This window comes from Channa argus, unplaced genomic scaffold (genome assembly GCF_033026475.1).
Source record: "Channa argus isolate prfri unplaced genomic scaffold, Channa argus male v1.0 Contig074, whole genome shotgun sequence".
NCBI lineage: Eukaryota > Metazoa > Chordata > Actinopteri > Anabantiformes > Channidae > Channa > Channa argus.
In genome coordinates, this window is record NW_027125293.1 from 63,583 (window position 1) to 89,592 (window position 26,010).

Here is a 26,010-nt window from a genome sequence, read left to right on the forward strand (position 1 = left end):
TGCACGCGATATGGCAAACAGGATGTGCAAATTGGTCAAAGAAATCGAAAAGGGCAAGCAGCAAGTGCAAATTGGTCAAAGAAATCGAAAAGGATTATGCGAGACTACAGAAGAAAGTTAAGAACCAATTTCTAAACAGCCTCAGTTTGGACAAAGCCACCACATACTATTAATCGAAATAGAGACTTTCTCCCATGAAAAATAGCTGCACTTGCAGTAGCAGCCCTAGGATGTCAATTACAAAAGGCGGAGATACTGTCCACTATACTAACGAGGACTGGAACAGCACTGACCCCGGCCATGCCCCTGGTGTAGTTACGCCGTTCTGATGCCATTACTTTTACTCGCTCAAGGTTGGACAAAAATGAATCAATTGTCAAATTACGCTCCTACGTTCTCCGTCAATCTGCATTTGAAAAGGAACGTTACCTACGGGCCTGAATGTGAAAACCTGCTTTTGCCTGTTAGATCTTTTGCAGTCACTCCAGACTAGTCGCCGAAAAAAGGCTGTGTCTTTGACAGAGCGGACGATTACTGGCTAAAGTTGCAATGGTCGTTATTCAATTTCAGTTTTGAGTATCTGTTGACTAGAATTGCGCGCCCTCTTCTTGTTGGACGCGATATGGCAAACAGCATGTGCAAATTGGTCAAAGAAATCAAAAAGGGTTTTGCGAGACTACAGAAGATTGTTAAGAACCAATTTCTAAACAGCCTTTGTTTCTCCCATGAAAAACAGCTGCACTGAAGCAGCACCCCTAGGATGTCAATTACCACAGCTTCAATCCCCTCTCCACGCTACACTGGCTTAGCATTGGACCGATCAGCCTCCACATATGAGCATGGTCCCCATTAAGCTGAGAAAGTACCTATTGTGCACTAGGATTTTGGAAAGCCCCTTAGAGTCGACCTTGCACGATAATGTGTCGCTTTGTGGTTAGATGCTACCCTCTGAAAGTAATACCCTACGTGGCTAAATTCTGTAGTGTAGTGGATATCACCTTGGCCTAACATGCATAAAGGTCCCTCGTTCGAAATCAGGCAGAAACCCTTTTGCTATCCATTATCATGTGCACAGTCAGTCTGGGTGGATTGCCTTGTAAAAGGGGTTGTCTCAGCTCTAACAATTAGAAAGGCAACACTTTTGGTTTTAGTACTACAAAGTTCGATAAAGATCCTTTCATCCCAAAACCCCTGAGGAGTAAACTTCCACGACCGTGGTATTCTTCTTGCTGGGAAGCTACGCTCTGAAGTAGCTCATCAAAGTCGCCGATTTCTGTGGTGTAGCGGTTATCAAGTTCGCCTCACACGTGAAAGGTCCCTGGCCTGAAACCAGGCAGAAACACAATTGTTGTTATTTTAAGATGACATTCACACTCAAGCTGTGTCAGTGGGTTGACTAAGTTCTTACACATGCTTGCAATGGTCGTCGTTCAATTTCAGTTTTGAGTTACCTGTTGAGGAGTTCCTTTCCTGCAATTGCATGCCCTCTTCTTGGTGCACGCGATATGGCTAACAGCATGTGCAAATTGGTCAAAGAAATCGAAAAGGGTTATGCGAGACTACAGAAGAAAGTTAAGAACCAATTTCTAAACAGCCTCAGTTTGGACAAAGCCACCACATACTATTAATCGAAATAGAGACTTTCTCCCATGAAAAATAGCTGCACTTGCAGTAGCAGCCCTAGGATGTCAATTACAAAAGGCGGAGATACTGTCCACTATACTAACGAGGACTGGAACAGCACTGACCCCGGCCATGCCCCTGGTGTAGTTACGCCGTTCTGATGCCATTACTTTTACTCGCTCAAGGTTGGACAAAAATGAATCAATTGTCAAATTACGCTCCTACGTTCTCCGTCAATCTGCATTTGAAAAGGAACGTTACCTACGGGCCTGAATGTGAAAACCTGCTTTTGCCTGTTAGATCTTTTGCAGTCACTCCAGAGTAGTCGCCGAAAAAAGGCTGTGTCTTTGACAGAGCGGACGATTACTGGCTAAAGTTGCAATGGTCGTTATTCAATTTCAGTTTTGAGTATCTGTTGACTACAATTGCGCGCCCTCTTCTTGTTGGACGCGATATGGCAAACAGCATGTGCAAATTGGTCAAAGAAATCAAAAAGGGTTTTGCGAGACTACAGAAGATTGTTAAGAACCAATTTCTAAACAGCCTTTGTTTCTCCCATGAAAAACAGCTGCACTGAAGCAGCACCCCTAGGATGTCAATTACCACAGCTTCAATCCCCTCTCCACGCTACACTGGCTTAGCATTGGACCGATCAGCCTCCACATATGAGCATGGTCCCCATTAAGCTGAGAAAGTACCTATTGTGCACTAGGATTTTGGAAAGCCCCTTAGAGTCGACCTTGCACGATAATGTGTCGCTTTGTGGTTAGATGCTACCCTCTGAAAGTAATACCCTACGTGGCTAAATTCTGTAGTGTAGTGGATATCACCTTGGCCTAACATGCATAAAGGTCCCTCGTTCGAAATCAGGCAGAAACCCTTTTGCTATCCATTATCATGTGCACAGTCAGTCTGGGTGGATTGCCTTGTAAAAGGGGTTGTCTCAGCTCTAACAATTAGAAAGGCAACACTTTTGGTTTTAGTACTACAAAGTTCGATAAAGATCCTTTCATCCCAAAACCCCTGAGGAGTAAACTTCCACGACCGTGGTATTCTTCTTGCTGGGAAGCTACGCTCTGAAGTAGCTCGTCAAAGTCGCCGATTTCTGTGGTGTAGCGGTTATCAAGTTCGCCTCACACGTGAAAGGTCCCTGGCCTGAAACCAGGCAGAAACACAATTGTTGTTATTTTAAGATGACATTCACACTCAAGCTGTGTCAGTGGGTTGACTAAGTACTTACACATGCTTGCAATGGTCGTCGTTCAATTTCAGTTTTGAGTTACCTGTTGAGGAGTTCCTTTCCTGCAATTGCATGCCCTCTTCTTGGTGCACGCGATATGGCAAACAGCATGTGCAAATTGGTCAAAGAAATCGAAAAGGGTTATGCGAGACTACAGAAGAAAGTTAAGAACCAATTTCTAAACAGCCTCAGTTTGGACAAAGCCACCACATACTATTAATCGAAATAGAGACTTTCTCCAATGAAAAATAGCTGCACTTGCAGCAGCAGCCCTAGGATGTCAATTACAACAGGCGGAGATCCTGTCCACTATACTAACGAGGACTGGAACAGCACTGGCCCCGGCCATGCCCCTGGTGTACTTACGCTGTTCTGATGCCATTACTTTTAATCGCTCAAGGTTGGACAAAAATGCATCACTTGTCAAATTACGCCCCTACGTTCTCCGGCAATCTGCATTTGAAAAGGAACATTACCTACGGGCCTGAATGTGAAAGCCTGCTTTTGCCTACGCTCTGAAGTAGCTCGTCAAAGTCGCCGGTATCTGTGGTGTAGCGGTTATCAAGTTTGCCTCACACGTGAAAGGTCCCTGGCCTGAAATCAGGCAGAAACACAATTGTTGTTATTTTAAGATGACATTTACACTCAAGCTGTGTCAGTGGGTTGACTAAGTTCTTACACATGCTTGCTCCGTAAAACAACCTGAAATCACAGAATGGCACACATAGAGACTACCTTCCAAACCGTCTTAAGTACAAAAACAAAAGGTTAGGGGACTCTTGGCATCGTTCGCAAGACAGAGGTGGTGTAATGCCGAAGCCCGGGATCGAACCAGGGACCTTTAGATCTTCAGTCTAACGCTCTCCCAACTGAGCTATTTTGGCACAACACCCGATGGCTTCTTCTGGCCATCATTTGGAAATGCAAGCCTCCTCAACCAAGCCGAAGACGTATTGCGGGAAATTTCAACTGTCCGGGACAAAGGCAATAAGACTCTCCCCGTCGGGGAATCGAACCCCTGTCTTCCGCGTGACAGGCGGAGATACTGTCCACTATACTAACGAGGACTGGAGAAGCACTGCTCGTTTGCAGTCACGCCAGAGTAGTCGCTGGACAAAGGCTGTGTGCCTTTGACTGAGCGGACCATTACTGGCTAAAGTTGCAATGGTCGTCGTTCAATTTCAGTTTTGAGTACCTGTTGAGGAGTTCCTTTCCTGCAATTGCATGCCCTCTTCTTGGTGCACGCGATATGGCAAACAGCATGTGCAAATTGGTCAAAGAAATCGAAAAGGGTTATGCGAGACTACAGAAGAAAGTTAAGAACCAATTTGTAAACAGCCTCCGTTTGGAAAAAGCCGCCACATACTATTAATGGAAATAGAGACTTTCTCCCATGAAAAATAGCTGCACTTGCAGCAGCAGCCCTAGGATGTCAATTACAACAGGCGGAGATACTGTCCACTATACTAACGAGGATTGGAAAAGCACTGCTCGTTTGCAGTCACGCCAGAGTAGTCGCTGGACAAAGGCTGTGTGCCTTTGACTGAGCGGACCATTACTGGCTAAAGTTGCAATGGTCGTCGTTCAATTTCAGTTTTGAGTACCTGTTGAGGAGTTCCTTTCCTGCAATTGCATGCCCTTTTCTTGGTGCACGCGATATGGCAAACAGCATGTGCAAATTGGTCAAAGAAATCGAAAAGGGCAAGCAGCAAGTGCAAATTGGTCAAAGAAATCGAAAAGGGTTATGCGAGACTACAGAAGAAAGTTAAGAACCAATTTGTAAACAGCCTCAGTTTGGACAAAGCCACCACATACTATTAATGGAAATAGAGACTTTCTCCCATGAAAAATAGCTGCACTTGCAGCAGCAGCCCTAGGATGTCAATTACAACAGGCGGAGATACTGTCCACTATACTAACGAGGACTGGAACAGCACTGCCCCCGGCCATGCCCCTGGTGTAGTTACGCCGTTCTGATGCCATTACTTTTACTCGCTCAAGGTTGGACAAAAATGAATCAATTGTCAAATTACGCTCCTACGTTCTCCGTCAATCTGCATTTGAAAAGGAATGTTACCTACGGGCCTGAATGTGAAAACCTGCTTTTGCCTGTTAGATCTTTTGCAGTCACTCCAGAGTAGTCGCCGAAAAAAGGCTGTGTCTTTGACAGAGCGGACGATTACTGGCTAAAGTTGCAATGGTCGTTATTCAATTTCAGTTTTGAGTATCTGTTGACTACAATTGCGCGCCCTCTTCTTGTTGGACGCGATATGGCAAACAGCATGTGCAAATTGGTCAAAGAAATCAAAAAGGGTTTTGCGAGACTACAAAAGATTGTTAAGAACCAATTTCTAAACAGCCTTTGTTTCTCCCATGAAAAACAGCTGCACTGAAGCAGCACCCCTAGGATGTCAATTACCACAGCTTCAATCCCCTCTCCACGCTACACTGGCTTAGCATTGGACCGATCAGCCTCCACATATGAGCATGGTCCCCATTAAGCTGAGAAAGTACCTATTGTGCACTAGGATTTTGGAAAGCCCCTTAGAGTCGACCTTGCACGATAATGTGTCGCTTTGTGGTTAGATGCTACCCTCTGAAAGTAATACCCTACGTGGCTAAATTCTGTAGTGTAGTGGATATCACCTTGGCCTAACATGCATAAAGGTCCCTCGTTCGAAATCAGGGAGAAACCCTTTTGCTATCCATTATCATGTGCACAGTCAGTCTGGGTGGATTGCCTTGTAAAAGGGGTTGTCTCAGCTCTAACAATTAGAAAGGCAACACTTTTGGTTTTAGTACTACAAAGTTCGATAAAGATCCTTTCATCCCAAAACCTCTGAGGAGTAAACTTCCACGACCGTGGTATTCTTCTTGCTGGGAAGCGACGCTCTGAAGTAGCTCGTCAAAGTCGCCGATTTCTGTGGTGTACCGGTTATCAAGTTCGCCTCACACGTGAAAGGTCCCTGGCCAGAAACCAGGCAGAAACACAATTGTTGTTATTTTAAGATGACATTCACACTCAAGCTGTGTCAGTGGGTTGACTAAGTTCTTACACATGCTTGCAATGGTCGTCGTTCAATTTCAGTTTTGAGTTACCTGTTGAGGAGTTCCTTTCCTGCAATTGCATGCCCTCTTCTTGGTGCACGCGATATGGCAAACAGCATGTGCAAATTGGTCAAAGAAATCGAAAAGGGTTATGCGAGACTACAGAAGAAAGTTAAGAACCAATTTCTAAACAGCCTCAGTTTGGACAAAGCCACCACATACTATTAATCGAAATAGAGACTTTCTCCAATGAAAAATAGCTGCACTTGCAGCAGCAGCCCTAGGATGTCAATTACAACAGGCGGAGATCCTGTCCACTATACTAACGAGGACTGGAACAGCACTGCTCGTTTGCAGTCACGCCAGAGTAGTCGCTGGACAAAGGCTGTGTGCCTTTGACTGAGCGGACCATTACTGGCTAAAGTTGCAATGGTCGTCGTTCAATTTCAGTTTTGAGTACCTGTTGAGGAGTTCCTTTCCTGCAATTGCATGCCCTCTTCTTGGTGCACGCGATATGGCAAACAGCATGTGCAAATTGGTCAAAGAAATCGAAAAGGGCAAGCAGCAAGTGCAAATTGGTCAAAGAAATCGAAAAGGGTTATGCGAGACTACAGAAGAAAGTTAAGAACCAATTTGTAAACAGCCTCAGTTTGGAAAAAGCCACCACATACTATTAATGGAAATAGAGACTTTCTCCCATGAAAAATAGCTGCACTTGCAGCAGCAGCCCTAGGATGTCAATTACAACAGGCGGAGATACTGTCCACTATACTAACGAGGATTGGAAAAGCACTGCTCGTTTGCAGTCACGCCAGAGTAGTCGCTGGACAAAGGCTGTGTGCCTTTGACTGAGCGGACCATTACTGGCTAAAGTTGCAATGGTCGTCGTTCAATTTCAGTTTTGAGTACCTGTTGAGGAGTTCCTTTCCTGCAATTGCATGCCCTCTTCTTGGTGCACGCGATATGGCAAACAGCATGTGCAAATTGGTCAAAGAAATCGAAAAGGGCAAGCAGCAAGTGCAAATTGGTCAAAGAAATCGAAAAGGGTTATGCGAGACTACAGAAGAAAGTTAAGAACCAATTTGTAAACAGCCTCAGTTTGGACAAAGCCACCACATACTATTAATGGAAATAGAGACTTTCTCCCATGAAAAATAGCTGCACTTGCAGCAGCAGCCCTAGGATGTCAATTACAACAGGCGGAGATACTGTCCACTATACTAACGAGGACTGGAACAGCACTGCCCCCGGCCATGCCCCTGGTGTAGTTACGCCGTTCTGATGCCATTACTTTTACTCGCTCAAGGTTGGACAAAAATGAATCAATTGTCAAATTACGCTCCTACGTTCTCCGTCAATCTGCATTTGAAAAGGAATGTTACCTACGGGCCTGAATGTGAAAACCTGCTTTTGCCTGTTAGATCTTTTGCAGTCACTCCAGAGTAGTCGCCGAAAAAAGGCTGTGTCTTTGACAGAGCGGACGATTACTGGCTAAAGTTGCAATGGTCGTTATTCAATTTCAGTTTTGAGTATCTGTTGACTACAATTGCGCGCCCTCTTCTTGTTGGACGCGATATGGCAAACAGCATGTGCAAATTGGTCAAAGAAATCAAAAAGGGTTTTGCGAGACTACAGAAGATTGTTAAGAACCAATTTCTAAACAGCCTTTGTTTCTCCCATGAAAAACAGCTGCACTGAAGCAGCACCCCTAGGATGTCAATTACCACAGCTTCAATCCCCTCTCCACGCTACACTGGCTTAGCATTGGACCGATCAGCCTCCACATATGAGCATGGTCCCCATTAAGCTGAGAAAGTACCTATTGTGCACTAGGATTTTGGAAAGCCCCTTAGAGTCGACCTTGCACGATAATGTGTCGCTTTGTGGTTAGATGCTACCCTCTGAAAGTAATACCCTACGTGGCTAAATTCTGTAGTGTAGTGGATATCACCTTGGCCTAACATGCATAAAGGTCCCTCGTTCGAAATCAGGGAGAAACCCTTTTGCTATCCATTATCATGTGCACAGTCAGTCTGGGTGGATTGCCTTGTAAAAGGGGTTGTCTCAGCTCTAACAATTAGAAAGGCAACACTTTTGGTTTTAGTACTACAAAGTTCGATAAAGATCCTTTCATCCCAAAACCCCTGAGGAGTAAACTTCCACGACCGTGGTATTCTTCTTGCTGGGAAGCTACGCTCTGAAGTAGCTCGTCAAAGTCGCCGATTTCTGTGGTGTAGCGGTTATCAAGTTCGCCTCACACGTGAAAGGTCCCTGGCCTGAAACCAGGCAGAAACACAATTGTTGTTATTTTAAGATGACATTCACACTCAAGCTGTGTCAGTGGGTTGACTAAGTTCTTACACATGCTTGCAATGGTCGTCGTTCAATTTCAGTTTTGAGTTACCTGTTGAGGAGTTCCTTTCCTGCAATTGCATGCCCTCTTCTTGGTGCACGCGATATGGCAAACAGCATGTGCAAATTGGTCAAAGAAATCGAAAAGGGTTATGCGAGACTACAGAAGAAAGTTAAGAACCAATTTCTAAACAGCCTCAGTTTGGACAAAGCCACCACATACTATTAATCGAAATAGAGACTTTCTCCAATGAAAAATAGCTGCACTTGCAGCAGCAGCCCTAGGATGTCAATTACAACAGGCGGAGATCCTGTCCACTATACTAACGAGGACTGGAACAGCACTGGCCCCGGCCATGCCCCTGGTGTACTTACGCTGTTCTGATGCCATTACTTTTAATCGCTCAAGGTTGGACAAAAATGCATCACTTGTCAAATTACGCCCCTACGTTCTCCGGCAATCTGCATTTGAAAAGGAACGTTACCTACGGGCCTGAATGTGAAAGCCTGCTTTTGCCTACGCTCTGAAGTAGCTCGTCAAAGTCGCCGGTATCTGTGGTGTAGCGGTTATCAAGTTTGCCTCACACGTGAAAGGTCCCTGGCCTGAAATCAGGCAGAAACACAATTGTTGTTATTTTAAGATGACATTTACACTCAAGCTGTGTCAGTGGGTTGACTAAGTTCTTACACATGCTTGCTCCGTAAAACAACCTGAAATCACAGAATGGCACACATAGAGACTACCTTCCAAACCGTCTTAAGTACAAAAACAAAAGGTTAGGGAACTCTTGGCATCGTACGCAAGACAGTGGTGGTGTAATGCTGAAGCCCGGGATCGAACCAGGGACCTTTAGATCTTCAGTCTAACGCTCTCCCAACTGAGCTATTTTGGCACAACACCCGATGACTTCTTCTGGCCATCATTTGGAAATGCAAGCCTCCTCAACCAAGGCGAAGACGTATTGCGGGAAATTTCAACTGTCCGGGACAAAGGCAAAAAGACTCTCCCCGTCGGGGAATCGAACCCCGGTCTTCCGCGTGACAGGCGGAGATACTGTCCACTATACTAACGAGGACTGGAAAAGCACTGCTCGTTTGCAGTCACGCCAGAGTAGTCGCTGGACAAAGGCTGTGTGCCTTTGACTGAGCGGACCATTACTGGCTAAAGTTGCAATGGTCGTCGTTCAATTTCAGTTTTGAGTACCTGTTGAGGAGTTCCTTTCCTGCAATTGCATGCCCTCTTCTTGGTGCACGCGATATGGCAAACAGCATGTGCAAATTGGTCAAAGAAATCGAAAAGGGCAAGCAGCAAGTGCAAATTGGTCAAAGAAATCGAAAAGGGTTATGCGAGACTACAGAAGATTGTTAAGAACCAATTTCTAAACAGCCTTTGTTTCTCCCATGAAAAACAGCTGCACTGAAGCAGCACCCCTAGGATGTCAATTACCACAGCTTCAATCCCCTCTCCACGCTACACTGGCTTAGCATTGGACCGATCAGCCTCCACATATGAGCATGGTCCCCATTAAGCTGAGAAAGTACCTATTGTGCACTAGGATTTTGGAAAGCCCCTTAGAGTCGACCTTGCACGATAATGTGTCGCTTTGTGGTTAGATGCTACCCTCTGAAAGTAATACCCTACGTGGCTAAATTCTGTAGTGTAGTGGATATCACCTTGGCCTAACATGCATAAAGGTCCCTCGTTCGAAATCAGGGAGAAACCCTTTTGCTATCCATTATCATGTGCACAGTCAGTCTGGGTGGATTGCCTTGTAAAAGGGGTTGTCTCAGCTCTAACAATTAGAAAGGCAACACTTTTGGTTTTAGTACTACAAAGTTCGATAAAGATCCTTTCATCCCAAAACCCCTGAGGAGTAAACTTCCACGACCGTGGTATTCTTCTTGCTGGGAAGCTACGCTCTGAAGTAGCTCGTCAAAGTCGCCGATTTCTGTGGTGTAGCGGTTATCAAGTTCGCCTCACACGTGAAAGGTCCCTGGCCTGAAACCAGGCAGAAACACAATTGTTGTTATTTTAAGATGACATTCACACTCAAGCTGTGTCAGTGGGTTGACTAAGTACTTACACATGCTTGCAATGGTCGTCGTTCAATTTCAGTTTTGAGTTACCTGTTGAGGAGTTCCTTTCCTGCAATTGCATGCCCTCTTCTTGGTGCACGCGATATGGCAAACAGCATGTGCAAATTGGTCAAAGAAATCGAAAAGGGTTATGCGAGACTACAGAAGAAAGTTAAGAACCAATTTCTAAACAGCCTCAGTTTGGACAAAGCCACCACATACTATTAATCGAAATAGAGACTTTCTCCAATGAAAAATAGCTGCACTTGCAGCAGCAGCCCTAGGATGTCAATTACAACAGGCGGAGATACTGTCCACTATACTAACGAGGACTGGAACAGCACTGCCCCCGGCCATGCCCCTGGTGTAGTTACGCCGTTCTGATGCCATTACTTTTACTCGCTCAAGGTTGGACAAAAATGAATCAATTGTCAAATTACGCTCCTACGTTCTCCGTCAATCTGCATTTGAAAAGGAACGTTACCTACGGGCCTGAATGTGAAAACCTGCTTTTGCCTGTTAGATCTTTTGCAGTCACTCCAGAGTAGTCGCCGAAAAAAGGCTGTGTCTTTGACAGAGCGGACGATTACTGGTTAAAGTTGCAATGGTCGTTATTCAATTTCAGTTTTGAGTATCTGTTGACTACAATTGCGCGCCCTCTTCTTGTTGGACGCGATATGGCAAACAGCATGTGCAAATTGGTCAAAGAAATCAAAAAGGGTTTTGCGAGACTACAGAAGATTGTTAAAAACCAATTTCTAAACAGCCTTTGTTTCTCCCATGAAAAACAGCTGCACTGAAGAAGCAGCCCTAGGATGTCAATTACCACAGCTTCAATCCCCTCTCCACGCTACACTGGCTTAGCATTGGACCGATCAGCCTCCACATATGAGCATGGTCCCCATTAAGCTGAGAAAGTACCTATTGTGCACTAGGATTTTGGAAAGCCCCTTAGAGTCGACCTTGCACGATAATGTGTCGCTTTGTGCTTAGATGCTACCCTCTGAAAGTAATACCCTACGTGGCTAAATTCTGTAGTGTAGTGGATATCACCTTGGCCTAACATGCATAAAGGTCCCTCGTTCGAAATCAGGGAGAAACCCTTTTGCTATCCATTATCATGTGCACAGTCAGTCTGGGTGGATTGCCTTGTAAAAGGGGTTGTCTCAGCTCTAACAATTAGAAAGGCAACACTTTTGGTTTTAGTACTACAAAGTTCGATAAAGATCCTTTCATCCCAAAACCCCTGAGGAGTAAACTTCCACGACCGTGGTATTCTTCTTGCTGGGAAGCTACGCTCTGAAGTAGCTCGTCAAAGTCGCCGATTTCTGTGGTGTAGCGGTTATCAAGTTTGCCTCACACGTGAAAGGTCCCTGGCCTGAAATCAGGCAGAAACACAATTGTTGTTATTTTAAGATGACATTTACACTCAAGCTGTGTCAGTGGGTTGACTAAGTTCTTACACATGCTTGCTCCGTAAAACAACCTGAAATCACAGAATGGCACACATAGAGACTACCTTCCAAACCGTCTTAAGTACAAAAACGAAAGGTTAGGGAACTCTTGGCATCGTACGCAAGACAGAGGTGGTGTAATGCTGAAGCCCGGGATCGAACCAGGGACCTTTAGATCTTCAGTCTAACGCTCTCCCAACTGAGCTATTTTGGCACAACACCCGATGACTTCTTCTGGCCATCATTTGGAAATGCAAGCCTCCTCAACCAAGGCGAAGACGTATTGCGGGAAATTTCAACTGTCCGGGACAAAGGCAAAAAGACTCTCCCCGTCGGGGAATCGAACCCCGGTCTTCCGCGTGACAGGCGGAGATACTGTCCACTATACTAACGAGGACTGGAAAAGCACTGCTCGTTTGCAGTCACGCCAGAGTAGTCGCTGGACAAAGGCTGTGTGCCTTTGACTGAGCGGACCATTACTGGCTAAAGTTGCAATGGTCGTCGTTCAATTTCAGTTTTGAGTACCTGTTGAGGAGTTCCTTTCCTGCAATTGCATGCCCTCTTCTTGGTGCACGCGATATGGCAAACAGCATGTGCAAATTGGTCAAAGAAATCGAAAAGGGCAAGCAGCAAGTGCAAATTGGTCAAAGAAATCGAAAAGGGTTATGCGAGACTACAGAAGATTGTTAAGAACCAATTTCTAAACAGCCTTTGTTTCTCCCATGAAAAACAGCTGCACTGAAGCAGCACCCCTAGGATGTCAATTACCACAGCTTCAATCCCCTCTCCACGCTACACTGGCTTAGCATTGGACCGATCAGCCTCCACATATGAGCATGGTCCCCATTAAGCTGAGAAAGTACCTATTGTGCACTAGGATTTTGGAAAGCCCCTTAGAGTCGACCTTGCACGATAATGTGTCGCTTTGTGGTTAGATGCTACCCTCTGAAAGTAATACCCTACGTGGCTAAATTCTGTAGTGTAGTGGATATCACCTTGGCCTAACATGCATAAAGGTCCCTCGTTCGAAATCAGGCAGAAACCCTTTTGCTATCCATTATCATGTGCACAGTCAGTCTGGGTGGATTGCCTTGTAAAAGGGGTTGTCTCAGCTCTAACAATTAGAAAGGCAATACTTTTGGTTTTAGTACTACAAAGTTCGATAAAGATCCTTTCATCCCAAAACCCCTGAGGAGTAAACTTCCACGACCGTGGTATTCTTCTTGCTGGGAAGCTACGCTCTGAAGTAGCTCGTCAAAGTCGCCGATTTCTGTGGTGTAGCGGTTATCAAGTTCGCCTCACACGTGAAAGGTCCCTGGCCTGAAACCAGGCAGAAACACAATTGTTGTTATTTTAAGATGACATTCACACTCAAGCTGTGTCAGTGGGTTGACTAAGTACTTACACATGCTTGCAATGGTCGTCGTTCAATTTCAGTTTTGAGTTACCTGTTGAGGAGTTCCTTTCCTGCAATTGCATGCCCTCTTCTTGGTGCACGCGATATGGCAAACAGCATGTGCAAATTGGTCAAAGAAATCGAAAAGGGTTATGCGAGACTACAGAAGAAAGTTAAGAACCAATTTCTAAACAGCCTCAGTTTGGACAAAGCCACCACATACTATTAATCGAAATAGAGACTTTCTCCAATGAAAAATAGCTGCACTTGCAGCAGCAGCCCTAGGATGTCAATTACAACAGGCGGAGATACTGTCCACTATACTAACGAGGACTGGAACAGCACTGCCCCCGGCCATGCCCCTGGTGTAGTTACGCCGTTCTGATGCCATTACTTTTACTCGCTCAAGGTTGGACAAAAATGAATCAATTGTCAAATTACGCTCCTACGTTCTCCGTCAATCTGCATTTGAAAAGGAACGTTACCTACGGGCCTGAATGTGAAAACCTGCTTTTGCCTGTTAGATCTTTTGCAGTCACTCCAGAGTAGTCGCCGAAAAAAGGCTGTGTCTTTGACAGAGCGGACGATTACTGGTTAAAGTTGCAATGGTCGTTATTCAATTTCAGTTTTGAGTATCTGTTGACTACAATTGCGCGCCCTCTTCTTGTTGGACGCGATATGGCAAACAGCATGTGCAAATTGGTCAAAGAAATCAAAAAGGGTTTTGCGAGACTACAGAAGATTGTTAAAAACCAATTTCTAAACAGCCTTTGTTTCTCCCATGAAAAACAGCTGCACTGAAGAAGCAGCCCTAGGATGTCAATTACCACAGCTTCAATCCCCTCTCCACGCTACACTGGCTTAGCATTGGACCGATCAGCCTCCACATATGAGCATGGTCCCCATTAAGCTGAGAAAGTACCTATTGTGCACTAGGATTTTGGAAAGCCCCTTAGAGTCGACCTTGCACGATAATGTGTCGCTTTGTGCTTAGATGCTACCCTCTGAAAGTAATACCCTACGTGGCTAAATTCTGTAGTGTAGTGGATATCACCTTGGCCTAACATGCATAAAGGTCCCTCGTTCGAAATCAGGGAGAAACCCTTTTGCTATCCATTATCATGTGCACAGTCAGTCTGGGTGGATTGCCTTGTAAAAGGGGTTGTCTCAGCTCTAACAATTAGAAAGGCAACACTTTTGGTTTTAGTACTACAAAGTTCGATAAAGATCCTTTCATCCCAAAACCCCTGAGGAGTAAACTTCCACGACCGTGGTATTCTTCTTGCTGGGAAGCTACGCTCTGAAGTAGCTCGTCAAAGTCGCCGATTTCTGTGGTGTAGCGGTTATCAAGTTCGCCTCACACGTGAAAGGTCCCTGGCCTGAAACCAGGCAGAAACACAATTGTTGTTATTTTAAGATGACATTCACACTCAAGCTGTGTCAGTGGGTTGACTAAGTTCTTACACATGCTTGCAATGGTCGTCGTTCAATTTCAGTTTTGAGTTACCTGTTGAGGAGTTCCTTTCCTGCAATTGCATGCCCTCTTCTTGGTGCACGCGATATGGCAAACAGCATGTGCAAATTGGTCAAAGAAATCGAAAAGGGTTATGCGAGACTACAGAAGAAAGTTAAGAACCAATTTCTAAACAGCCTCAGTTTGGACAAAGCCACCACATACTATTAATCGAAATAGAGACTTTCTCCAATGAAAAATAGCTGCACTTGCAGCAGCAGCCCTAGGATGTCAATTACAACAGGCGGAGATCCTGTCCACTATACTAACGAGGACTGGAACAGCACTGGCCCCGGCCATGCCCCTGGTGTACTTACGCTGTTCTGATGCCATTACTTTTAATCGCTCAAGGTTGGACAAAAATGCATCACTTGTCAAATTACGCCCCTACGTTCTCCGGCAATCTGCATTTGAAAAGGAACGTTACCTACGGGCCTGAATGTGAAAGCCTGCTTTTGCCTACGCTCTGAAGTAGCTCGTCAAAGTCGCCGGTATCTGTGGTGTAGCGGTTATCAAGTTTGCCTCACACGTGAAAGGTCCCTGGCCTGAAATCAGGCAGAAACACAATTGTTGTTATTTTAAGATGACATTTACACTCAAGCTGTGTCAGTGGGTTGACTAAGTTCTTACACATGCTTGCTCCGTAAAACAACCTGAAATCACAGAATGGCACACATAGAGACTACCTTCCAAACCGTCTTAAGTACAAAAACAAAAGGTTAGGGAACTCTTGGCATCGTACGCAAGACAGAGGTGGTGTAATGCTGAAGCCCGGGATCGAACCAGGGACCTTTAGATCTTCAGTCTAACGCTCTCCCAACTGAGCTATTTTGGCACAACACCCGATGACTTCTTCTGGCCATCATTTGGAAATGCAAGCCTCCTCAACCAAGGCGAAGACGTATTGCGGGAAATTTCAACTGTCCGGGACAAAGGCAAAAAGACTCTCCCCGTCGGGGAATCGAACCCCGGTCTTCCGCGTGACAGGCGGAGATACTGTCCACTATACTAACGAGGACTGGAAAAGCACTGCTCGTTTGCAGTCACGCCAGAGTAGTCGCTGGACAAAGGCTGTGTGCCTTTGACTGAGCGGACCATTACTGGCTAAAGTTGCAATGGTCGTCGTTCAATTTCAGTTTTGAGTACCTGTTGAGGAGTTCCTTTCCTGCAATTGCATGCCCTCTTCTTGGTGCACGCGATATGGCAAACAGCATGTGCAAATTGGTCAAAGAAATCGAAAAGGGCAAGCAGCAAGTGCAAATTGGTCAAAGAAATCGAAAAGGGTTATGCGAGACTACAGAAGAAAGTTAAGAACCAATTTGTAAACAGCCTCAGTTTGGAAAAAGCCACCACATACTATTAATGGAAATAGAGACTTTCTCCCATGAAAAATAGCTGCACTTGCAGCAGCAGCCCTAGGATGTCAATTACAACAGGCGGAGATACTGTCCACTATACTAACGAGGATTGGAAAAGCACTGCTCGTTTGCAGTCACACCAGAGTAGTCGCTGGACAAAGGCTGTGTGCCTTTGACTGAGCGGACCATTACTGGCTAAAGTTGCAATGGTCGTCGTTCAATTTCAGTTTTGAGTACCTGTTGAGGAGTTCCTTTCCTGCAATTGCATGCCCTCTTCTTGGTGCACGCGATATGGCAAACAGCATGTGCAAATTGGTCAAAGAAATCGAAAAGGGCAAGCAGCAAGTGCAAATTGGTCAAAGAAATCGAAAAGGGTTATGCGAGACTACAGAAGAAAGTTAAGAACCAATTTGTAAACAGCCTCAGTTTGGACAAAGCCACCACATACTATTAATGGAAATAGAGACTTTCTCCCATGAAAAATAGCTGCACTTGCAGCAGCAGCCCTAGGATGTCAATTACAACAGGCGGAGATACTGTCCACTATACTAACGAGGACTGGAACAGCACTGCCCCCGGCCATGCCCCTGGTGTAGTTACGCCGTTCTGATGCCATTACTTTTACTCGCTCAAGGTTGGACAAAAATGAATCAATTGTCAAATTACGCTCCTACGTTCTCCGTCAATCTGCATTTGAAAAGGAACGTTACCTACGGGCCTGAATGTGAAAACCTGCTTTTGCCTGTTAGATCTTTTGCAGTCACTCCAGAGTAGTCGCCGAAAAAAGGCTGTGTCTTTGACAGAGCGGACGATTACTGGCTAAAGTTGCAATGGTCGTTATTCAATTTCAGTTTTGAGTATCTGTTGACTACAATTGCGCGCCCTCTTCTTGTTGGACGCGATATGGCAAACAGCATGTGCAAATTGGTCAAAGAAATCAAAAAGGGTTTTGCGAGACTACAGAAGATTGTTAAGAACCAATTTCTAAACAGCCTTTGTTTCTCCCATGAAAAACAGCTGCACTGAAGCAGCACCCCTAGGATGTCAATTACCACAGCTTCAATCCCCTCTCCACGCTACACTGGCTTAGCATTGGACCGATCAGCCTCCACATATGAGCATGGTCCCCATTAAGCTGAGAAAGTACCTATTGTGCACTAGGATTTTGGAAAGCCCCTTAGAGTCGACCTTGCACGATAATGTGTCGCTTTGTGCTTAGATGCTACCCTCTGAAAGTAATACCCTACGTGGCTAAATTCTGTAGTGTAGTGGATATCACCTTGGCCTACCATGCATAAAGGTCCCTCGTTCGAAATCAGGGAGAAACCCTTTTGCTATCCATTATCATGTGCACAGTCAGTCTGGGTGGATTGCCTTGTAAAAGGGGTTGTCTCAGCTCTAACAATTAGAAAGGCAACACTTTTGGTTTTAGTACTACAAAGTTCGATAAAGATCCTTTCATCCCAAAACCCCTGAGGAGTAAACTTCCACGACCGTGGTATTCTTCTTGCTGGGAAGCTACGCTCTGAAGTAGCTCGTCAAAGTCGCCGATTTCTGTGGTGTAGCGGTTATCAAGTTCGCCTCACACGTGAAAGGTCCCTGGCCTGAAACCAGGCAGAAACACAATTGTTGTTATTTTAAGATGACATTCACACTCAAGCTGTGTCAGTGGGTTGACTAAGTTCTTACACATGCTTGCAATGGTCGTCGTTCAATTTCAGTTTTGAGTTACCTGTTGAGGAGTTCCTTTCCTGCAATTGCATGCCCTCTTCTTGGTGCACGCGACATGGCAAACAGCATGTGCAAATTGGTCAAAGAAATCGAAAAGGGTTATGCGAGACTACAGAAGAAAGTTAAGAACCAATTTCTAAACAGCCTCAGTTTGGACAAAGCCACCACATACTATTAATCGAAATAGAGACTTTCTCCAATGAAAAATAGCTGCACTTGCAGCAGCAGCCCTAGGATGTCAATTACAACAGGCGGAGATCCTGTCCACTATACTAACGAGGACTGGAACAGCACTGGCCCCGGCCATGCCCCTGGTGTACTTACGCTGTTCTGATGCCATTACTTTTAATCGCTCAAGGTTGGACAAAAATGCATCACTTGTCAAATTACGCCCCTACGTTCTCCGGCAATCTGCATTTGAAAAGGAACGTTACCTACGGGCCTGAATGTGAAAGCCTGCTTTTGCCTACGCTCTGAAGTAGCTCGTCAAAGTCGCCGGTATCTGTGGTGTAGCGGTTATCAAGTTTGCCTCACACGTGAAAGGTCCCTGGCCTGAAATCAGGCAGAAACACAATTGTTGTTATTTTAAGATGACATTTACACTCAAGCTGTGTCAGTGGGTTGACTAAGTTCTTACACATGCTTGCTCCGTAAAACAACCTGAAATCACAGAATGGCACACATAGAGACTACCTTCCAAACCGTCTTAAGTACAAAAACAAAAGGTTAGGGAACTCTTGGCATCGTACGCAAGACAGAGGTGGTGTAATGCCGAAGCCCGGGATCGAACCAGGGACCTTTAGATCTTCAGTCTAACGCTCTCCCAACTGAGCTATTTTGGCACAACACCCGATGACTTCTTCTGGCCATCATTTGGAAATGCAAGCCTCCTCAACCAAGCCGAAGACGTATTGCGGGAAATTTCAACTGTCCGGGACAAAGGCAAAAAGACTCTCCCCGTCGGGGAATCGAACCCCGGTCTTCCGCGTGACAGGCGGAGATACTGTCCACTATACTAACGAGGACTGGAAAAGCACTGCTCGTTTGCAGTCACGCCAGAGTAGTCGCTGGACAAAGGCTGTGTGCCTTTGACTGAGCGGACCATTACTGGCTAAAGTTGCAATGGTCGTCGTTCAATTTCAGTTTTGAGTACCTGTTGAGGAGTTCCTTTCCTGCAATTGCATGCCCTCTTCTTGGTGCACGCGATATGGCAAACAGCATGTGCAAATTGGTCAAAGAAATCAAAAAGGGTTTTGCGAGACTACAGAAGATTGTTAAAAACCAATTTCTAAACAGCCTTTGTTTCTCCCATGAAAAATAGCTGCACTGAAGAAGCAGCCCTAGGATGTCAATTACCACAGCTTCAATCCCCTCTCCACGCTACACTGGCTTAGCATTGGACCGATCAGCCTCCACATATGAGCATGGTCCCCATTAAGCTGAGAAAGTACCTATTGTGCACTAGGATTTTGGAAAGCCCCTTAGAGTCGACCTTGCACGATAATGTGTCGCTTTGTGGTTAGATGCTACCCTCTGAAAGTAATACCCTACGTGGCTAAATTCTGTAGTGTAGTGGATATCACCTTGGCCTAACATGCATAAAGGTCCCTCGTTCGAAATCAGGCAGAAACCCTTTTGCTATCCATTATCATGTGCACAGTCAGTCTGGGTGGATTGCCTTGTAAAAGGGGTTGTCTCAGCTCTAACAATTAGAAAGGCAATACTTTTGGTTTTCGTACTACAAAGTTCGATAAAGATCCTTTCATCCCAAAACCCCTGAGGAGTAAACTTCCACGACCGTGGTATTCTTCTTGCTGGGAAGCTACGCTCTGAAGTAGCTCGTCAAAGTCGCCGATTTCTGTGGTGTAGCGGTTATCAAGTTCGCCTCACACGTGAAAGGTCCCTGGCCTGAAACCAGGCAGAAACACAATTGTTGTTATTTTAAGATGACATTCACACTCAAGCTGTGTCAGTGGGTTGACTAAGTACTTACACATGCTTGCAATGGTCGTCGTTCAATTTCAGTTTTGAGTTACCTGTTGAGGAGTTCCTTTCCTGCAATTGCATGCCCTCTTCTTGGTGCACGCGATATGGCAAACAGCATGTGCAAATTGGTCAAAGAAATCGAAAAGGGTTATGCGAGACTACAGAAGAAAGTTAAGAACCAATTTCTAAACAGCCTCAGTTTGGACAAAGCCACCACATACTATTAATCGAAATAGAGACTTTCTCCAATGAAAAATAGCTGCACTTGCAGCAGCAGCCCTAGGATGTCAATTACAACAGGCGGAGATCCTGTCCACTATACTAACGAGGACTGGAACAGCACTGCTCGTTTGCAGTCACGCCAGAGTAGTCGCTGGACAAAGGCTGTGTGCCTTTGACTGAGCGGACCATTACTGGCTAAAGTTGCAATGGTCGTCGTTCAATTTCAGTTTTGAGTACCTGTTGAGGAGTTCCTTTCCTGCAATTGCATGCCCTCTTCTTGGTGCACGCGATATGGCAAACAGCATGTGCAAATTGGTCAAAGAAATCGAAAAGGGCAAGCAGCAAGTGCAAATTGGTCAAAGAAATCGAAAAGGGTTATGCGAGACTACAGAAGAAAGTTAAGAACCAATTTCTAAACAGCCTCAGTTTGGACAAAGCCACCACATACTATTAATCGAAATAGAGACTTTCTCCCATGAAAAATAGCTGCACTTGCAGCAGCAGCCCTAGGATGTCAATTACAACAGGCGGAGATACTGTCCACTATACTAACGAGGACTGGAACAGCACTGCCCCCGGCCATGCCCCTGGTGTAGTTACGCCGTTCTGATGCCATTACTTTTACTCGCTCAAGGTTGGACAAAAATGAATCAATTGTCAAATTACGCTCCTACGTTCTCCGTCAATCTGCATTTGAAAAGGAACGTTACCTACGGGCCTGAATGTGAAAACCTGCTTTTGCCTGTTAGATCTTTTGCAGTCACTCCAGAGTAGTCGCCGAAAAAAGGCTGTGTCTTTGACAGAGCGGACGATTACTGGCTAAAGTTGCAATGGTCGTTATTCAATTTCAGTTTTGAGTATCTGTTGACTACAATTGCGCGCCCTCTTCTTGTTGGACGCGATATGGCAAACAGCATGTGCAAATTGGTCAAAGAAATCAAAAAGGGTTTTGCGAGACTACAGAAGATTGTTAAGAACCAATTTCTAAACAGCCTTTGTTTCTCCCATGAAAAACAGCTGCACTGAAGCAGCACCCCTAGGATGTCAATTACCACAGCTTCAATCCCCTCTCCACGCTACACTGGCTTAGCATTGGACCGATCAGCCTCCACATATGAGCATGGTCCCCATTAAGCTGAGAAAGTACCTATTGTGCACTAGGATTTTGGAAAGCCCCTTAGAGTCGACCTTGCACGATAATGTGTCGCTTTGTGGTTAGATGCTACCCTCTGAAAGTAATACCCTACGTGGCTAAATTCTGTAGTGTAGTGGATATCACCTTGGCCTAACATTCGAAATCAGGCAGAAACCCTTTTGCTATCCATTATCATGTGCACAGTCAGTCTGGGTGGATTGCCTTGTAAAAGGGGTTGTCTCAGCTCTAACAATTAGAAAGGCAACACTTTTGGTTTTAGTACTACAAAGTTCGATAAAGATCCTTTCATCCCAAAACCCCTGAGGAGTAAACTTCCACGACCGTGGTATTCTTCTTGCTGGGAAGCTACGCTCTGAAGTAGCTCGTCAAAGTCGCCGATTTCTGTGGTGTAGCGGTTATCAAGTTCGCCTCACACGTGAAAGGTCCCTGGCCTGAAACCAGGCAGAAACACAATTGTTGTTATTTTAAGATGACATTCACACTCAAGCTGTGTCAGTGGGTTGACTAAGTACTTACACATGCTTGCAATGGTCGTCGTTCAATTTCAGTTTTGAGTTACCTGTTGAGGAGTTCCTTTCCTGCAATTGCATGCCCTCTTCTTGGTGCACGCGATATGGCAAACAGCATGTGCAAATTGGTCAAAGAAATCGAAAAGGGTTATGCGAGACTACAGAAGAAAGTTAAGAACCAATTTCTAAACAGCCTCAGTTTGGACAAAGCCACCACATACTATTAATCGAAATAGAGACTTTCTCCAATGAAAAATAGCTGCACTTGCAGCAGCAGCCCTAGGATGTCAATTACAACAGGCGGAGATACTGTCCACTATACTAACGAGGACTGGAACAGCACTGGCCCCGGCCATGCCCCTGGTGTAGTTACACTGTTCTGATGCCATTACTTTTAATCGCTCAAGGTTGGACAAAAATGCATCACTTGTCAAATTACGCCCCTACGTTCTCCGGCAATCTGCATTTGAAAAGGAACGTTACCTACGGGCCTGAATGTGAAAGCCTGCTTTTGCCTACGCTCTGAAGTAGCTCGTCAAAGTCGCCGGTATCTGTGGTGTAGCGGTTATCAAGTTCGCCTCACACGTGAAAGGTCCCTGGCCTGAAATCAGGCAGAAACACAATTGTTGTTATTTTAAGATGACATTTACACTCAAGCTGTGTCAGTGGGTTGACTAAGTTCTTACACATGCTTGCTCCGTAAAACAACCTGAAATCACAGAATGGCACACATAGAGACTACCTTCCAAACCGTCTTAAGTACAAAAACAAAAGGTTAGGGGACTCTTGGCATCGTACGCAAGACAGAGGTGGTGTAATGCCGAAACCCGGGATCGAACCAGGGACCTTTAGATCTTCAGTCTAACGCTCTCCCAACTGAGCTATTTCGGCACAACAACCGATGACTTCTTCTGGCCATCATTTGCAAATGCAAGCCTCCTCAACCAAGCCGAAGACGTATTGCGGGAAATTTCAACTGTCCGGGACAAAGGCAAAAAGACTCTCCCCGTCGGGGAATCGAACCCCGGTCTTCCGCGTGACAGGCTGAGATACTGTCCACTATACTAACGAGGACTGGAAAAGCACTGCTCGTTTGCAGTCACGCCAGAGTAGTCGCTGGACAAAGGCTGTGTGCCTTTGACTGAGCGGACCATTACTGGCTAAAGTTGCAATGGTCGTCGTTCAATTTCAGTTGTGAGTACCTGTTGAGGAGTTCCTTTCCTGCAATTGCATGCCCTCTTCTTGGTGCACGCGATATGGCAAACAGGATGTGCAAATTGGTCAAAGAAATCGAAAAGGGCAAGCAGCAAGTGCAAATTGGTCAAAGAAATCGAAAAGGATTATGCGAGACTACAGAAGAAAGTTAAGAACCAATTTCTAAACAGCCTCAGTTTGGACAAAGCCACCACATACTATTAATCGAAATAGAGACTTTCTCCCATGAAAAATAGCTGCACTTGCAGTAGCAGCCCTAGGATGTCAATTACAACAGGCGGAGATACTGTCCACTATACTAACGAGGACTGGAACAGCACTGCCCCCGGCCATGCCCCTGGTGTAGTTACGCCGTTCTGATGCCATTACTTTTACTCGCTCAAGGTTGGACAAAAATGAATCAATTGTCAAATTACGCTCCTACGTTCTCCGTCAATCTGCATTTGAAAAGGAACGTTACCTACGGGCCTGAATGTGAAAACCTGCTTTTGCCTGTTAGATCTTTTGCAGTCACTCCAGAGTAGTCGCCGAAAAAAGGCTGTGTCTTTGACAGAGCGGACGATTACTGGTTAAAGTTGCAATGGTCGTTATTCAATTTCAGTTTTGAGTATCTGTTGACTACAATTGCGCGCCCTCTTCTTGTTGGACGCGATATGGCAAACAGCATGTGCAAATTGGTCAAAGAAATCAAAAAGGGTTTTGCGAGACTACAGAAGATTGTTAAGAACCAATTTCTAAACAGCCTTTGTTTCTCCCATGAAAAACAGCTGCACTGAAGAAGCAGCCCTAGGATGTCAATTACCACAGCTTCAATCCCCTCTCCACGCTACACTGGCTTAGCATTGGACCGATCAGCCTCCACATATGAGCATGGTCCCCATTAAGCTGAGAAAGTACCTATTGTGCACTAGGATTTTGGAAAGCCCCTTAGAGTCGACCTTGCACGATAATGTGTCGCTTTGTGCTTAGATGCTACCCTCTGAAAGTAATACCCTACGTGGCTAAATTCTGTAGTGTAGTGGATATCACCTTGGCCTAACATGCATAAAGGTCACTCGTTCGAAATCAGGCAGAAACCCTTTTGCTATCCTTTATCATGTGCACAGTCAGTCTGGGTGGATTGCCTTGTAAAAGGGGTTGTCTCAGCTCTAACAATTAGAAAGGCAACACTTTTGGTTTTAGTACTACAAAGTTCGATAAAGATCCTTTCATCCCAAAACCCCTGAGGAGTAAACTTCCACGACCGTGGTATTCTTCTTGCTGGGAAGCTACGCTCTGAAGTAGCTCGTCAAAGTCGCCGATTTCTGTGGTGTAGCGGTTATCAAGTTCGCCTCACACGTGAAAGGTCCCTGGCCTGAAACCAGGCAGAAACACAATTGTTGTTATTTTAAGATGACATTCACACTCAAGCTGTGTCAGTGGGTTGACTAAGTTCTTACACATGCTTGCAATGGTCGTCGTTCAATTTCAGTTTTGAGTTACCTGTTGAGGAGTTCCTTTCCTGCAATTGCATGCCCTTTTCTTGGTACACGCGATATGGCAAACAGCATGTGCAAATTGGTCAAAGAAATCGAAAAGGGTTGTGCGAGACTACAGAAGAAAGTTAAGAACCAATTTCTAAACAGCCTCAGTTTGGACAAAGCCACCACATACTATTAATCGAAATAGAGACTTTCTCCAATGAAAAATAGCTGCATTTGCAGCAGCAGCCCTAGGATGTCAATTACAACAGGCGGAGATACTGTCCACTATACTAACGAGGACTGGAACAGCACTGGCCCCGGCCATGCCCCTGGTGTAGTTACACTGTTCTGATGCCATTACTTTTAATCGCTCAAGGTTGGACAAAAATGCATCACTTGTTAAATTACGCCCCTACGTTCTCCGGCAATCTACATTTGAAAAGGAACGTTACCTACGGGCCTGAATGTGAAAGCCTGCTTTTGCCTACACTCTGAAGTAGCTCGTCAAAGTCGCCGGTATCTGTGGTGTAGCGGTTATCAAGTTCGCCTCACACGTGAAAGGTCCCTGGCCTGAAATCAGGCAGAAACACAATTGTTGTTATTTTAAGATGACATTTACTCTCAAGCTGTGTCAGTGGGTTGACTAAGTTCTTACACATGCTTGCTCCGTAAAACAACCTGAAATCACAGAATGGCACACATAGAGACTACCTTCCAAACCGTCTTAAGTACAAAAACAAAAGGTTACGGGACTCTTGGCATCGTACGCAAGACAGAGGTGGTGTAATGCCAAAACCCAGGATCAAACCAGGGGACCTTTAGATCTTCAGTCTAACGCTCTCCCAACTGAGCTATTTCGGCACAACAACCGATGACTTCTTTTGGCCATCATTTGAAAATGCAAGCCTCCTCAACCAAGCCGAAGACGTATTGCGGGAAATTTCAACTGTCCGGGACAAAGGCAAAAAGACTCTCCCCGTCAGGGAATCGAACCCCGGTCTTCCGCGTGACAGGCGGAGATACTGTCCACTATACCAACGAGGACTGGAAAAGCACTGCTCGTTTGCAGTCACGCCAGAGTAGTCGCTGGACAAAGGCTGTGTGCCTTTGACTGAGCGGACCATTACTGGCTAAAGTTGCAATGGTCGTCGTTCAATTTCAGTTTTGAGTACCTGTTGAGGAGTTCCTTTCCTGCAATTGCATGCCCTCTTCTTGGTGCACGCGATATGGCAAACAGCATGTGCAAATTGGTCAAAGAAATCAAAAAGGGTTTTGCGAGACTACAGAAGATTGTTAAAAACCAATTTCTAAACAGCCTTTGTTTCTCCCATGAAAAACAGCTGCACTGAAGAAGCAGCCCTAGGATGTCAATTACCACAGCTTCAATCCCCTCTCCACGCTACACTGGCTTAGCATTGGACCGATCAGCCTCCACATATGAGCATGGTCCCCATTAAGCTGAGAAAGTACCTATTGTGCACTAGGATTTTGGAAAGCCCCTTAGAGTCGACCTTGCACGATAATGTGTCGCTTTGTGGTTAGATGCTACCCTCTGAAAGTAATACCCTACGTGGCTAAATTCTGTAGTGTAGTGGATATCACCTTGGCCTAACATGCATAAAGGTCTCTCGTTCGAAATCAGGCAGAAACCCTTTTGCTATCCATTAT

The 26,010-nt window shown here is 45.3% G+C and overlaps 8 non-coding genes across 8 annotated transcripts; all 8 read right to left on the bottom strand.

Moving 5' to 3' along the window:
• Nucleotides 1–3,674: 3,674 nt before the first annotated feature.
• trnaf-gaa (transfer RNA phenylalanine (anticodon GAA)) lies at nucleotides 3,675–3,747 on the bottom strand. The gene has a single exon. It is a non-coding gene; the product is annotated as a tRNA-Phe (tRNA).
• Nucleotides 3,748–9,267: 5,520 nt separating this feature from the next.
• Nucleotides 9,268–9,339, bottom strand: trnad-guc (transfer RNA aspartic acid (anticodon GUC)). The gene has a single exon. It is a non-coding gene; the product is annotated as a tRNA-Asp (tRNA).
• A 2,779-nt stretch (nucleotides 9,340–12,118) lies between these two features.
• On the bottom strand, nucleotides 12,119–12,190 carry trnad-guc (transfer RNA aspartic acid (anticodon GUC)). Its single transcript has one exon. It is a non-coding gene; the product is annotated as a tRNA-Asp (tRNA).
• Nucleotides 12,191–15,648: 3,458 nt separating this feature from the next.
• On the bottom strand, nucleotides 15,649–15,720 carry trnad-guc (transfer RNA aspartic acid (anticodon GUC)). The gene has a single exon. It is a non-coding gene; the product is annotated as a tRNA-Asp (tRNA).
• Nucleotides 15,721–18,560: 2,840 nt separating this feature from the next.
• On the bottom strand, nucleotides 18,561–18,633 carry trnaf-gaa (transfer RNA phenylalanine (anticodon GAA)). Its single transcript has one exon. It is a non-coding gene; the product is annotated as a tRNA-Phe (tRNA).
• A 111-nt stretch (nucleotides 18,634–18,744) lies between these two features.
• On the bottom strand, nucleotides 18,745–18,816 carry trnad-guc (transfer RNA aspartic acid (anticodon GUC)). The gene has a single exon. It is a non-coding gene; the product is annotated as a tRNA-Asp (tRNA).
• Nucleotides 18,817–22,482: 3,666 nt separating this feature from the next.
• trnaf-gaa (transfer RNA phenylalanine (anticodon GAA)) lies at nucleotides 22,483–22,555 on the bottom strand. The gene has a single exon. It is a non-coding gene; the product is annotated as a tRNA-Phe (tRNA).
• Nucleotides 22,556–25,314: 2,759 nt separating this feature from the next.
• On the bottom strand, nucleotides 25,315–25,386 carry trnad-guc (transfer RNA aspartic acid (anticodon GUC)). Its single transcript has one exon. It is a non-coding gene; the product is annotated as a tRNA-Asp (tRNA).
• Between the last annotated feature and the right edge of the window lie 624 nt (nucleotides 25,387–26,010).